We start from the raw sequence: 14,454 nt of genomic DNA, 5'->3' as shown, positions 1-14,454 counted from the left end.
AAATGATTAAAAATTCACAAACACGGATCCTTCAGTAACGAAACACTGCAAAACAGTCAACTTTGACAATATATCAAATATTGAACTAAAATGTATATGAACTACTCATTTTTGTCACGTTGCAGGGTGCCGTCTCAGCTTCCCCTGTGGTCTGTGTTGTCCTGTCTGTTCAGTAGCACGTGGTCTGGGAAATCAGCGCTGATCATGGCGGGGTTGTGCAGATCACGAACTGATTCTTCTCCACCTGTCGCTCGTTCCCCCACTCCCTTATATGTCTCTGCTTTTCTGTCTGTGGTCGTGAGTAGATTGTTTTGTCTTCGCCCATGTTTTGCATGATTCTCAGTATCAGTCTCACCTTCTGTTCTTTTGTCAAAGGATCCGTAATTCGGAGATCCGGCAGCGCGAGTGGTCCACAGTGTGCCGGCCAGCTCGGAGATCTCTGTGTGCGCCAGAGCATTTCATTATTGTTTATGTTATTTTGTGTTTTGTGGCGAGAATAAAGATTCTCCTTTTTCTTTACTCTGCATCTGAGTCCTCTGTCCAGTACGCACCCGTGACAGAATCTACTCAACCAAGGATGGATTCAGCAGAGGAAACGGAGCTGCGCCGAGCTCTTCAGCAGCAGTGCTCTCTTCTGGGTCGACAGCAGGAGGAAATTGCTACTTCTCGTCGCGCCTACTCGGAGATCGCTCTCCAACTCAACTGGCTAGCCGAACGACTTGACCAGCTGCAGGCCAGCCCCTCAGCTGCCCCGTCTGTTCCGGATGCCCCATCTGTCCCACCTGCTCCTCGCCACGCGGAACCGCGACTCAAACCACCCGCTCCATACTCGGGTGAGCCCAACTCATGTCGATCATTTCTGTCCCAGTGTTCGCTGACTTTCGCTCTCCAGCCTTCCTGTTTCCCCACGGAGTAATCCCGGGTGGCGTTCGTCATCACTCTTCCTGGTTGGTCAAGCGAGAGAGTGGGGAACGGCTATGTGGGACAGCAAACATGACTGTTGTGCGTCATTTGAGGCATTCTCGAGGGAGCTGCGCAAGGTGTTTGACCGCTCGGCACGCGGTACTGAGGCAGCACGAGCATTGTCGCTGCTTCAGCAGAGAGAGCAGTCGGTGTCCGGTTACTCTATTCAGTTCCGCATGCTCGCCGCGTCCTGCGGCTGGAATGAGAAGGCTCTCTGGGATCACTTCCTCCACGGCCTGGCTGAGCAGGTGAAGGAAGAGATCTATTCACTAGAGCTGCCCCCTGGCTTGGATGGGCTTATCGATCTCACCATTCGGGTCGATGACCGGATTACTCTCCGTTCTCGGCACCGTAGAGAGGGGATTCCCCATGAACATGTCACTGGGGTTCCGTATGCAGCAGCATGTGACACGATGTCTCAACGCCGAATCCCCCTGGAGGAGGAGCCCATGCAGATTGGGAGAGCACGGCTGACAATAGGAGAGCGACGCCTTCGCTTGGATAATCAGCTCTGTCTGTACTGCGGTGAGGCGGGTCACGTGGTAGCGGCGTGCTTTGGGTCGGGCGACGCTTTTCACGCGAGGGAGAGCACATGTTGAGCGTCACTACAACTCGACTGCCACCTGGTGGCCGTTCAGAGTTCCAAGCTTCAGTACAGTTTGGGGGAGTGTTTTCCAGGTTTCGGCATTGATTGACTCTGGAGCGGAGGGCGACTTCATGGATTCCAGACTGGCAACTCGTCTGGGGATTTCGGCTGTTGCACTGGCCGAACCGATTTCTGCCAGGACACTTTGTGTCACCCATCTCACTAATATCACTCACACCACTCAGTTTGTCACATTAACCTTGTCTGGTAATCATGCTGAGGAGATTATATTTCACCTCATTCACTCGCCCACCGCTCCAGTGGTGTTGGGTCACACCTGGTTGGTTAAACATAACCCTCATATTGATTGCGCCCGTAGTTCTATTTTGAGCTTCATCTCTGCCTCCACACCGCCCGTACGACTGTGCGATTGACCTGCTTCCTGGCACTTCTCCACCTAAGGGGCGCCTTTACTCTCTGTCGGGTCCGGAGCGGGAGGCCATGGAAAGCCGGGGCGGGGTTCTTCTTCGTGGAGATGAAAGATGGTTCGCTGCGCCCCTGTATTGACTATCGGGTGTTGAATGACATCACGGTAAATAATCATTATCCTTTGCCGTTGATGTTATCGGCCTTCGAGCTCCTTCAGGGGGCAACCATCTTTACGAAGTTGGACCTACGCAGTGCTTATCACTTGGTTCGGATTACGGAGGGGGACGAATGGAAGACCGCCTTTAACACCCATACAGGGTACTTTGAGTATTTAGTTATGCCGTTTGGGCTTTCCAACTCCCCGGCGGTCTTTCAGGCACTCGTCAACGACGTGCTCTGAGACATGGTCGATCGGTTTGTTTTTGTTTATATCGATGACATCCTTATTTTTTCCCAGATTGAGCGCGATCATGTCCAGTACATCAGGCGAGTGCTCCAGCGGCTGCTGGAGAATCGTTTATTCGTTAAGTTGGAGAAGTTCCTGGGTTTTATTCTCTCGCCTGAAGGTATCCGAATGGATCTCGCCAAGGTAAAGGCAGTTGCTCATTGGCCCACCCCAGATAGTCATAGAGTGGTCCAGCGCTTTCTGGGGTTTGCCAATTTTTACAGGCGGTTCATTCGGAATTTTAGCCAATTCGCCCTTCCTCTGACTGATCTCACCTCCACAAAGAAACGATTCTGTTGGTTGCCACAGGCCAAAGCTGCGTTTGAGAACCTTAAGTGTCGATTTGTTTCGGCCCCCATTCTAACGACCCCTGACCCATCTCGTCAGTTCATTGTGGAGGTGGATGCATCGGAGGTGGGGGTGGGGGCAGTTTTGTCTCAAAGATCAACTTCGGACGAGAAAATACATCCCTGCGCCTTCTTTTCTCACCGTTTAACCCCAGCGAAACGGAACTATGACATTGGGAATAGGGAGTTACTAGCTGTCAAGCTGGCCCTGGAGGAGTGGCGTCACTGGTTAGAGGGAGCGCGATTTCCGTTTATCGTTTGGACTGATCATAAGAATCTTGAGTACATTCGCACCGCCAGGAGAATAAATTCTAGGCAGGCAAGTTTGCTGGGCATTATTTTTCAGACGTTTCAGGTTTACCATTTCTTATCGCCCGGGCTCTAAGAATGGTAAACCTGATGCGCTGTCGCGGGTTTTTGATGCTGAGGCTAGTCCCACCCTCCCGGTGGCCATTTTGCATCCCGAACGGGTTGTGGCTGCGGTCACCTGGGGGGTGGAGTCCAAGGTCCGCGCGGCACAATGCCATGCGTCTGTTCCCACTGGATGCCCAGAGGGTCTGCTCTTTGTACCTGAGTCAGTCCGAACTAGCGTACTTCAGTGGGGCCACTCTTTTAGTCTAGCTTGCCACCCTGGAGCGACTCGTAATTGTAGGTTAATCAAGCAGCAGTTTTGGTGGCCGTCCGTGGCGCAGGATGCTCGACGGTTTGTGTCGGCCTGTCCGATTTGCGCTTCGGGTAAGGGATCCAATCGACCCCCTGCAGGGCTACTTCAGCCGTTGTCGGTCCCTTCGCGGCCCTGGTCACACATAGCGATGGACTTTGTTACTGGCTTGCCTCCATCTAGGAGCAAAACGGTGGTTCTCACTGTGGTGGACAGGTTCTCAAAGACGGTCCATTTTATTCCCCTCCCCAAATTGCCGTCAGCGAGAGAGACAGCGACTACGGTCTTAGATCACGTTTTCCGTATTCATGGCCTCCCGGTGAACGTGGTTTCTGACAGAGGTCCCCAGTTTGTGTCTAGGTTTTGGACAGAGTTCTGTCGACAACTGGGGGCGACTGCCAGCCTATCTTCCGGTTATCACCCGCAGACTAATGGTCAGGCCGAGCGTGCAAACAAGATTTGGAGAGAGTCCTGCGCTGTGTGGCGTCTGCTGAACCGTCATCTTGGAGTTCCAGGTTGACCATGGTAAAGTATGTGCATAACTGCATTTTTCCATCTCAAAAATATATCTAAATTACGGCCTATGCTCTCAATGTCAAATGCAGAAATGTTAATCCATGCATTTATGACTTCAAGGTTAGACTATTGTAATGCTTTATTGGGTGGTTGTTCTGCACGCTTGGTAAACAAACTACAGCTAGTCCAAAATGCAGCAGCAAGAGTTCTTACTAGAACCAGGAAATATGACCATATTAGCCCGGTCCTGTCCACACTGCACTGGCTCCCTATCAAACATCGTATAGATTTTAAAATATTGCTTATTACTTATAAAGCCCTGAATGGTTTAGCACCTCAGTATTTGAATGAGCTCCTTTTACATTATACTCCTCTACGTCCGCTACGTTCTCAAAACTCAGGCAATTTGATAATACCTAGAATATCAAAATCAACTGCGGGCGGCAGATCCTTTTCCTATTTGGCGCCTAAACTCTGGAATAACCTACCTAACATTGTTCGGGAGGCAGACACACTCTTGCAGTTTAAATCTAGATTAAAGACCCATCTCTTTAACCTGGCATACACATAACATACTAATATGCTTTTAATATCCAAATCCGTTAAAGGATTTTTAGGCTGCATTAATTAGGTAAACTGGAACCGGAAACACTTCACATAACACCGTACTTTCTACATCATTAGAAGAATGGCATCTACGCTAATATTTGTCTGTTTCTCTCTTGTTTCCGAGGTCACCGTGGCCACCAGATCCAGTCTGTGTCCAGATCAGAGGGTCACTGCAGTCACCCGGATCCAGTACGTATCCAGACCAGATGGTGGATCAGCACCTAGAAAGGACATCTACTGCCCCGAAAGACAGCGGAGACCAGGACAACTAGAGCCCCAGATACAGATCCCCTGTAAAGACCTTGTCTCAGAGGAGCACCAGGACAAGACCACAGGAAACAGATGATTCTTCTGCACAATCTGACTTTGCTGCAGCCTGGAATTGAACTACTGGTTCCGTCTGGTCAGAGGAGAACTGGCCCCCCAACTGAGCCTGGTTTCTCCCAAGGTTTTTTTCTCCATTCTGTCACCGATGGAGTTTCGGTTCCTTGCCGCTGTCGCCTCTGGCTTGCTTAGTTGGGGTCACTTCATCTACAGCGATATCATTGACTTGATTGCAAATTAAAACAGACACTATTTCAACTGAACAGAGATGACATAACTGAATTCAATGATGAACTGCCTTTAACTATCATTTTGCATCATTGAGACACTGTTTTCCAAATGAATGTTGTTCAGTGCTTTGGCGCAATGTATTTTGTTTAAAGCACTATATAAATAAAGGTGATTGATTGATTGATTGATAACTCCCTCCCGGTCTCATCTACGGGTTTGTCTCCCTTCCGGTGCTATTTAGGTTACCAGCCACCTCTATTCCCCTCTCAAGAATCCGATGCCGTTGTTCCCTCCGCACATGCGTTCATTCAGAGATGCCTCCGTACTTGGAGGATCGCCAGAGAAGCCCTCACTCGGACTGGCGAGAGGAACAAGGCATCAGCGGACCGTCACCGTACTAAGCCCCCACTTTACGTGTGTGGTCAGAGAGTCTGGTTGTCTACTAAGGACATTAACTTCAGACTGCCCTCACGTAAACTGGGACCCAAATTTGTTGGACCGTTTATCATAGCCAAAGTGTTAGTCTGGTGTCAGTTCGGCTCAAATTACCCCCTCAGTTTAGAAGGATCCACCCGGTTTTCCAAGTTTCTAAGATTAAACCCGCCTTTCGCTCCCCCCTTCAGCCCCTGACCTCTGCCCCTCCGCCTCCTAGGCTCATCGAGGGGTCGCCTGCATATACTGTACGGCGGCTCATTGATGTTCGGCGTAGGGGTAGAGGTCATCAATATCTGGTAGACTGGGAGGGTTATGGTCCGGAGGAGAGATGCTGGGTTCCGGCTCGCGATATTCTGGATCGCGCTCTCATTGATCAATTTCATCAGCATCATGGTGAGTCCTCCAGGGACGCCAGGAGGTGTCCCTGAGGTAGGGGGTACTGTCACGGTGCAGGGTGCCGTCTCATCTTCCCCTGTGGTCTGTGTTGTCCTGTCTGTTCAGTAGCTCGTGGTCTGGGCAATCAGCGCTGATCATGGCGGGGTTGTGCAGATCACAAGCTGATTCTTCCCCACCTGTCGCTCGTTCCCCCACTCCGTTATATGTCTCTGCTTTTCTGTCTGTGGTCGTGAGTAGATTGTTTTGTCATTGCCCATGTTTTGCATGATTCTCAGTATCAGTCTCACCTTCTGTTCTTTTGTCAAAGGATCCGTAATTCGGAGATCCGGCAGCGCGAGTGGTCCGCAGTGTGCTGGCCAGCTCGGAGATCTTTGTGTGCGCCAGAGCATTTCATTATTGCTTATGTTATTTTGTGTTTTGTGGCGAGAATAAAGATTCTCCTTTTTCTTTACTCTGCATCTGAGTCCTCTGTACAGTACGCACCCGTGACAGTTTTAACGCTTTAAAATGTCAAATTTTCAATTGTGGTTTCCAGGGAAAACTTTACTCTATAATTTTACAAATTTGCAAGGTACAAATAAAGCACCAATGAATTGAGTTGAACTGAATGTGTTTTTAGTTTTGTGTTTTATATGAAACATGGTTTATCACAGACTAATGAATAAATGCTGTTGTGATAGTTTCATCTTGTAATGTCACAATAACTGATAACCGTGTTGTTTTCTGATCTTGACAGCAATAAAATGATCTGAATGTGTCAATGAACAGATCTGAAGTCATCAGTGTAATGAATGAGGTGAAAACAGGATCTATTATATTATCATGAAATAAAGATCATGAAATAAAGAGGATTTTCATCAGTTGATAATATTGATGAGTCTCAGACTATAAACACTCATTAAACAAGACATTCAGGATCAGCAGCAGATCAGCTCACTTTATTCTGACTGTTTGCTGATAGAAACATCTTTATCAAACATTGTGATTTGTCCTTATGAATCTGAACACATTTATAATGTTATTTACCGCATTCATAACATCAGAGTATTCCCACATCTTACCATTTTTTCTATGTAAAGAGTTTGCTCAAAACAAAAGGTGTAAAGAGGATTTTACAACTGCGTGAAAATAGAGAACTACTCACCTCAGAAAACCGCCAAAACTGAAGCGCGCGCAGGTGCTGACGTCATCAGCTCTGCTTTCTCTTCTTCTGTGTTTATTGGCAGACTGAAGCCTAACTGTTGAATTACCGCCACCAACTGGAATAAAGTATGGATCAGGATTTTGCTTGTAGGAAAGCTTCTTCTTCTTCTTTTGATTTGATTGGTGGCTGATTTTAAAGGTTCATTAATGCCACATACGAGACTGGAGTGTGGAGCAGTATATGACAAACTAGGATATTTAGAAATTAATTATATTCGTTCCATCAATCCTGCATTTTTTAGGTAAATCATGACATGTTTGAACACATTACAAGTACTTCCTTCTAAAAGCTTCTGAACATTATCATTTACAATGTCTGTCTTTATCATTTGAATAATTTCCCTTCTTTCCTCCTCATATTTCCTCCTCTTCAATAACACACATAACACTGACTCTGTTTTCTCACAGTTTTCACACAAACCTGTTGATGTTCGTCTGTTTTGAACAGTGTCTGATTCAGTCCAGTGTTTCCTATTCTAAGAGTGAACAAAACCTCTTCTTTTCAGTTTCTGCCCCTCATTACACCGTCTTTCTCCTGAATATTATAAATGATTATAAAAATAAATTTTATACACAATCATTTTCGTTTCTATAATGTGTGAATCAGTGAAGGCTGGTGCTAAAAAATACTTTTGGGGGTGCACAAACAAACTGAAAAATTTAACCGTTAGTATTGCAGGACTGTAAATAGCCATTTATCAAGTGATTATGTATCATTACTGCTAGATAAAATATTGAAAATATTAAATGTTAAAGTCAACTGTTAAAGAATGCAATAAATGTACCATGAATCAGTGGATTTGACACACACACACACACACACACACACTGTGAATTTGCCCAATCACTTCTTTCTTTCTGGCTGTCAGATTCCTCCCTGGTTTTCTTTCTGGTTGAAATCATCATTTCAGTCCCAGTCTCTTCTCCATTGACAACAATGTATTCAGCCTCTCCTGGGTCCTGCTGTTTCTCAGAGAAGTCTTCATTCTTTTCAAGCTTAAGAAGCAGCTCTCAGACCACTTCTGCTGTGGTCATGGGTGTGCTGATGAGGATCTTGTTCAAGATTGTTCTCCATAAACAGCTGGAGAAGGTCCACAGCAGCACGAGAGCTTCTGAACTCTTCCTTGCAGTAGATGAGACTAAGCTCTGTCTTCAGCTTACTCTCACTGAGCTCTGGATAGACCTTCAAAGTCCTGCTCAGTGCATCTTCAGGAAACACCATTGTGTCCTGTTCAAACCTGTCTGCTTGAAGCACAGTGACACTAACAAGGTGTTTGTGAAGGAGAACTGGTCCATGGTGTGTGAGAGTATGGTATCACAGACCTAGAGACTGAAGGAGAAAAACAAACATGATGTAGTAATGTAAATTCCAGCTTTAACAATTAAACATGACCAGTTTTAAGTTATAAATTGAGATCAGTTTCAGTGTTTGGATCCATCATTTCTCAGAAATTCATACACATGGACAACACATGTGAGTAAATAAGTCAAGTTTGATGAATTTCTGCTGCTCAGGGAGCTAACAGAGATGAAGGCTGTAATACTAATGTTGTCCACTAGAGGAAATCACACAACAAACTCTTTTAGATCACAATTTAAAGACTGTGAAAATGATAAATAGTTCACTTGTAGTAAAGAAAATGCATATAAATATTTATCTCCAAAATATAATATCACTATTTCAAAAATACATACTATCATCGAGCATCGCGTTAGTTCAGTCAGGTCACGTGAGTCACGCTTGCATCAGCTGAGAGTCAGCTGCTCCTGACGTGTACCAATCCAGTCTTGACACCTATCTCCTGCGGTCTATTTAAATTCCCATTATTCAGTGTCTCTCCATCGCATTGCTGCTTGCAATTAACTCCCTCCTCCAACCCCAACTCCACCAACTGAACCTGTAATCTGATCTAATTTGTTCTTTCTTTACAGTGTCTTCATTGGAAGCAGTCTCCATGACATATTGTTTACAACTCATGTAATTGTGAATTATAATTATGTATGCTTATAATGGTTCTGTTCTGTACCCCAGGGGGGTATTGTCTTGCTGCTTTCCCCGCTCTGTCCAAGCATGGCTGCATGGACAGGCATGTGGAGTGTTGCCCAGAACATAACCATACCGCCAACACTAACTGTATGCAATTATAATTGTCATTAAATATACTTGACAGAAGTGGTCCTGATTGAAATTAATATTTTTATATCCTAATGATACTGAAAACATATGTCGCCAACTATGACTGGATATATAGCCAGTTGAAGGAAAGTAAATATAAAATGTGAATGATTTTAATGTATTAAATGGAATAATATTTCTAAAACTAGACACCTAAACATTCTTATTAGAAAAGAGACATGGCCTTTAGAAGTATATAACTGTATCTGTATAACTGTTATCTTCTGTATGTCCTGCTGGATGCTCCTCTTAATGTGAACTGAATCTGTGTCCTTCTTCTGGAGTTTTATCCTCTTTTTTTCTTCATCTGAACGCCTTGTGAAGGAGTATTGTTTTTAAAAGATAAACCCGAGTTTTCTTTCATTTGGAGATATTTGGCTGCTTCCACATTGATCAGAAGCTGTCAGTCAAATGACAATCTGCTGACAGAGTCTGAACACAGCATTAGATGAACATTTCAGTAAACGAGCGTGTGCTACAATCACGAGTCACTCTATAAGATGAGATTTCAGCACTTGACAAACGGACAGCGACTCTAAGCAGCTCTTAAAGCACAGATACTGCGATTGTGTTCAGTGCAGTTTTGGGAAACACACGTGAATCAATAACGAACGATCGTAAAATAACTCTCAGAAAACGCTCTTAAACTCTCAGATTAATCGTTGTCGAGAAACCTGGTCACTAATGAAGCATCTGATAGCAGGTTTATATTAAACGGGATTTAACTCATCATTTATGCCTTTTTTATTAATACAGCATAACGTTAATATTAGGACTTATACAGTGTTCCAATTGTGTCAAAGCTCTTGAGGACCTCAATTTCTGAAGTCCTCAACTGCCTCCCTATTTGGTACTTCAAGCATATTTGCCAGGTCGTGGATCTCTTTCTCCCCAAAGAGAATAAGAGACTCCCTGGATTTTGGCCAGTTTAGGGGATCCAGTGGTGTTATAATCTTTGTAAGATTTGTGTCAGGCATTCGTGAAGAGAGACTGTCGATGATGGCTTGGAGGAATAGGAATCTATTTACATTTTCCTTGCTTGAACGTAAGGGCACTTGTTTGAATTCTCCTACTTTAACAGCTTCCGCTGCTTTCTCCATTGACTTCCCTGGGGTGATCTTGAAAGCCTTCAACACCTCAATTGTCATCTTTATTTCTCGTGTGGCCTCCATAAGAGAAGTGCTTCTGTTCTGAAAAATAAAAAAAAAGACAAATCTAAACTAGATCAACTTTGAAGTTGGCTTGAAAAAGTTTGAAGTATTTTGATAGATAGATAGATAGTGAAGTTCACGTAGCACATTGTTAATGGTTGCCAGGTCATTAACAAAGCCAGTGCATGTGAGGCGATTCAGAAGACCACTGATTTTTTTTCTTTCTATATCAGAGCGAGATCCATCTTCAGCTCCGTTTTTCATTTGTGCAACCAGAGTCACAAAACTACTTGCTACCCAGCGGATGGTAAAAATTTGACCAATCTTAAGTAAGCAGATGTTAACTTGAGAAGCTGCCTCTGAAAGTTGTCTGGCATTCTTTGGGGATTGATGGTACAGTGTATACAGCTTTGAAATAAATATCTCAAAGTGATTGCAACCTGTGACTGACTTTAGTGCATCACTTACTGATAACTCAAGCCTGTGAGCAAGACAGTGGATACTCTCCAGCAAAGGATAGTCTTTTTTCAGCCTTGTGATAAGACCACTCTGTCTTCCAGTCATCACAGATGCCCCATCTGTTGTTATGCAAATCAGATGAGACTTGAGGTATGCATCATCCAGGTCAGCTTCCAGGAGACTCTTTCTGAGAGCTTTGTATATGGCATCAGCAGTTGTTCCTTCCTCCAGCTCAATCAAATCCAAAAAAAAATGTTTTCTGTCTCACCTTCTCCTGTCACATCTCCTCTGAGGTATAGGATGAGGTAGCTTCTCCCAAATGCAGTGCTTTCATCTACTGTAAGACAGATCCAAGAACCAGCACTTTTAATTGTTGAGACAATTTTTTTCCTCATTTTATTGGCAATGTGTGTTATTATATTAATGCAAGAGTGATCGGATTTGTGACAAGAGACAGTTTTTACTCCATTCATTTCTTGTAACTCAACCAATCCATACATTTTTGAGAAACTAACTTCTCCTTTGCAACAAAATATGCTGTTCTGAATGAGTGCACTGTCTCCAACAGAACTTTAGCATTCAAAGTTTCTGTCAAGGTGGGCAACACCTCTTTCTCTTTCTGCTGTTGAATATCTGTTGATGCCTTGTGAGTTAAGCTGTCTCTGTGTTTGTAGATTTTCTTTCTCATGGCCCTGACATCTTTTGCTGTGACCTCTCCAGAAGCCCACTCCTCTGCCACCTGTACTCCCTTTTGGACTCCAAAAAGGCACTTGGCATATTTGCAGAATGTGCCTCCTACGTTATTTCCATTTAAGTATAGCCAAGGAGAGTACAGCTGTGTCCATGCCTCAAGCTGTTGCTTGCTGAAGTGTATTACCCAGTCTGTACTAGTAAGCAGGGACAAAGCTGTGCTCGTGGACTGGGCTGGATGTGAACAGTTTGTTGTGGATGTGCTGACTAATGTTGTCCTGGATTGGAGCTGGTCTGTCTGGTCTGCTCTGATTGGGGCTGGTCTGTCTGTATTGGGGTTTGTCCTGGATTGGGGCAGGTCTGTTAGTTTTTCTTGTAGCCTGAGCGATGAGGCTCCTCTTAGGCTGTATGCTACAAGAAATAAATATTACATACCAATCTGATGTTTCAAAGTGTTTTCCTTACATATTTTTTTTCTGATTAAGTGTCTTAAGCCTGGGACACACCAAGTCACTTTTAAAGAGCAGAAATTAAAATAAAAATCCAGAAGAATCTTGAAATTATAATAATAATAATAATAATAATAATAATAATAATAATAAACAGGCTTACCCTTCAAAAAAGTCAGTGATGGCTCTTCTCTTCTTTCCCTTGTCCATATCTGAAAATAATGTAAGATGTAAGTTGTAATATTATATTTGTTGTCATTACTGCAAATATATTTAAGAAAGCACTATATGATAATCATGCTACTTATTAAGGTTATTATTAATGGTGATAAACTTTGAACAGTGCACATGTAGGCATTTTATTTCATTTAACTAATTTATCTTGAATGTAGTTACACAACCCTTTCATATTTCAAGCGGAAGTTGTCATAGTTGGGTGAACTTCTATAGTGGTGAATGAGAGACTACATTAAATATATGTTTTGTCACAATAGTGTTTCTACAAGAGGGAAAAAATAGAAAGAATTTGATACGATTACGATGCTGATGACCATTAATCAATTTCGATCTCGATTCACTATCAATTCACATGAATAGGCCTACTGTACTTTTCTTGGGTTAAATTCAGTATTTTTATTGCATTAATATTCACTTGTGTGCTTATACTAGTATCTTTTTAAAATTTATAATTTGAGACTAAATATTTATTCAAATGCAAAACCTAAAAATAAGTAAGCAGTTATGACCTGCAATACTCTTTTGAGCAACTAGACTACCGTATTTTCCGGACTATAAGTTTTTTCATAGTTTCGCTGGTCCTGCCACTTATAGTCAGGTGCGACTTATTTATCAAAATTAATTTGACATGAACCAAGAGAAATGAACCAAAAGAAAACATTACCATCTCCAGCCGCCAGAGGGCGCTCTACGCTGCTCAGTGCTCCTGTTGTCTACACTGAAGACATAGAGCACCCTCTCGTGGCTGTAGACGTTAATGTTTTCTCTTGGTTCTTGGTTCTAAATAAATGCGATTTATAGTCCAGTGCGATTTACCGTATATGTTTTTTTCCTCATCATGACGTATTTTTGGACTCATAGTCCGAAAAATACGGTACATAGATGAATATTTATTAGAGTGGGTAAACAAATGCCACAAAATGACTTTAATTTGCCTCTTTGCATTGAATTTAAAACCATTTTCTCCATTTAACCTTAAATACTACACTAATTTTATTAGGCTATACATAATAACGGAAAATATGATACAATTCATAACAAAAACGGTTGATCTGCATGTTTGTCTTCGGTGTAATAATCAATGCATGTGTGTCTCACGCACAATTTGTGAGAATTAGCAACCCTGCTTTGTCGTCTTTGATACAAAAAAAGCCTTCACCTGATTAACATTTTCATCAGTAATAATGTCCTTAATTAAATTAACACTGTTTATGAGCAGTTATGGCTATAGATTTAAAATTGTTTGTTTAATTTAGAATGGATGCAACTCTAGCTTTTTTCTCAGAATTACGTTAGATGGCTAATTACAACTAACAATCCGATAGTGAGCTAGCATCATAAGATAAAAAAACAACAACTATTGACAGACCAAGATTATAATAAAAGTGACTGTCCGATTCTAGGATAAACACTTATTCAGTAGCAGTAAATTAGGTTTACTAAACAATCATAAAACAAAGAATAATTATCTTACCGTCATCGTGAGGTAAAATAATGAGGAAGGATCACTCTGTCAGCCAATCACACACCGACGTCGCTCCCGCAGTCTGTAAATTCCTTCAGAAAACAGCGTGTGGCGCACTTTAGCGTATTTTCAGACGCACATCTAATTTGAAGGAGCTTTTTATGGGAGCGGCAGCACAATACTTTGATAAAAAAAAATAGATAGGGCTATGTCAAATACTGTTTCTATTTTAGTTTTAATGAAAAACCAGGGGACCCCCACAAAGTAATTTTTTGGGCCTTATGGGGGGTCCCTTGATGCTTATGGGGGATCCAGCCCCCCAGCCCCCCCTCAATTCGAACACTGGACTGATATCTATCTGCACAGAATCCCCTGAACGCAGAATGCACAGAATCCCCTGAACGCAGAAGGGAACGTGTCTGTGTGTCTCTGAATGAACTCTGTTTGTGGAAGAGATCTTCACACGACAACTAAACTCTAAACATTCACAGCGTTTTATTATAGTAGTGTCCTCATTATAATGTTATGTACTGTAAAACCGAACAGTGAAATTAATCAAATGAAATTAGTTAATTGCACTCAAATAATAATGAAAGTTCATTGGACTTTATTTAAATAAGTTCTGTAAACTCAAAATTGTTGTAGTAAGGTGAAATTAAAATTATTGCGTTTTCAAGTTCCC

General features: G+C 43.0%; 1 long non-coding RNA gene across 1 annotated transcript; it reads right to left on the bottom strand.

The window, feature by feature from the left end:
* Positions 1-9,540: 9,540 nt before the first annotated feature.
* On the bottom strand, positions 9,541-13,834 carry LOC113076578 (uncharacterized). The gene is made up of 2 exons (XR_003281200.1): positions 13,782-13,834; positions 9,541-9,753 (listed from the first exon to the last, which is right to left on the bottom strand). It is a non-coding gene; the product is annotated as an uncharacterized LOC113076578 (long non-coding RNA).
* Positions 13,835-14,454: the final 620 nt, after the last annotated feature.

This window comes from Carassius auratus, unplaced genomic scaffold (assembly GCF_003368295.1).
Source record: "Carassius auratus strain Wakin unplaced genomic scaffold, ASM336829v1 scaf_tig00020785, whole genome shotgun sequence".
NCBI classification, from domain to species: Eukaryota; Metazoa; Chordata; class Actinopteri; order Cypriniformes; family Cyprinidae; genus Carassius; species Carassius auratus.
This window is presented reverse-complemented; position numbering and strand designations above follow the sequence as displayed.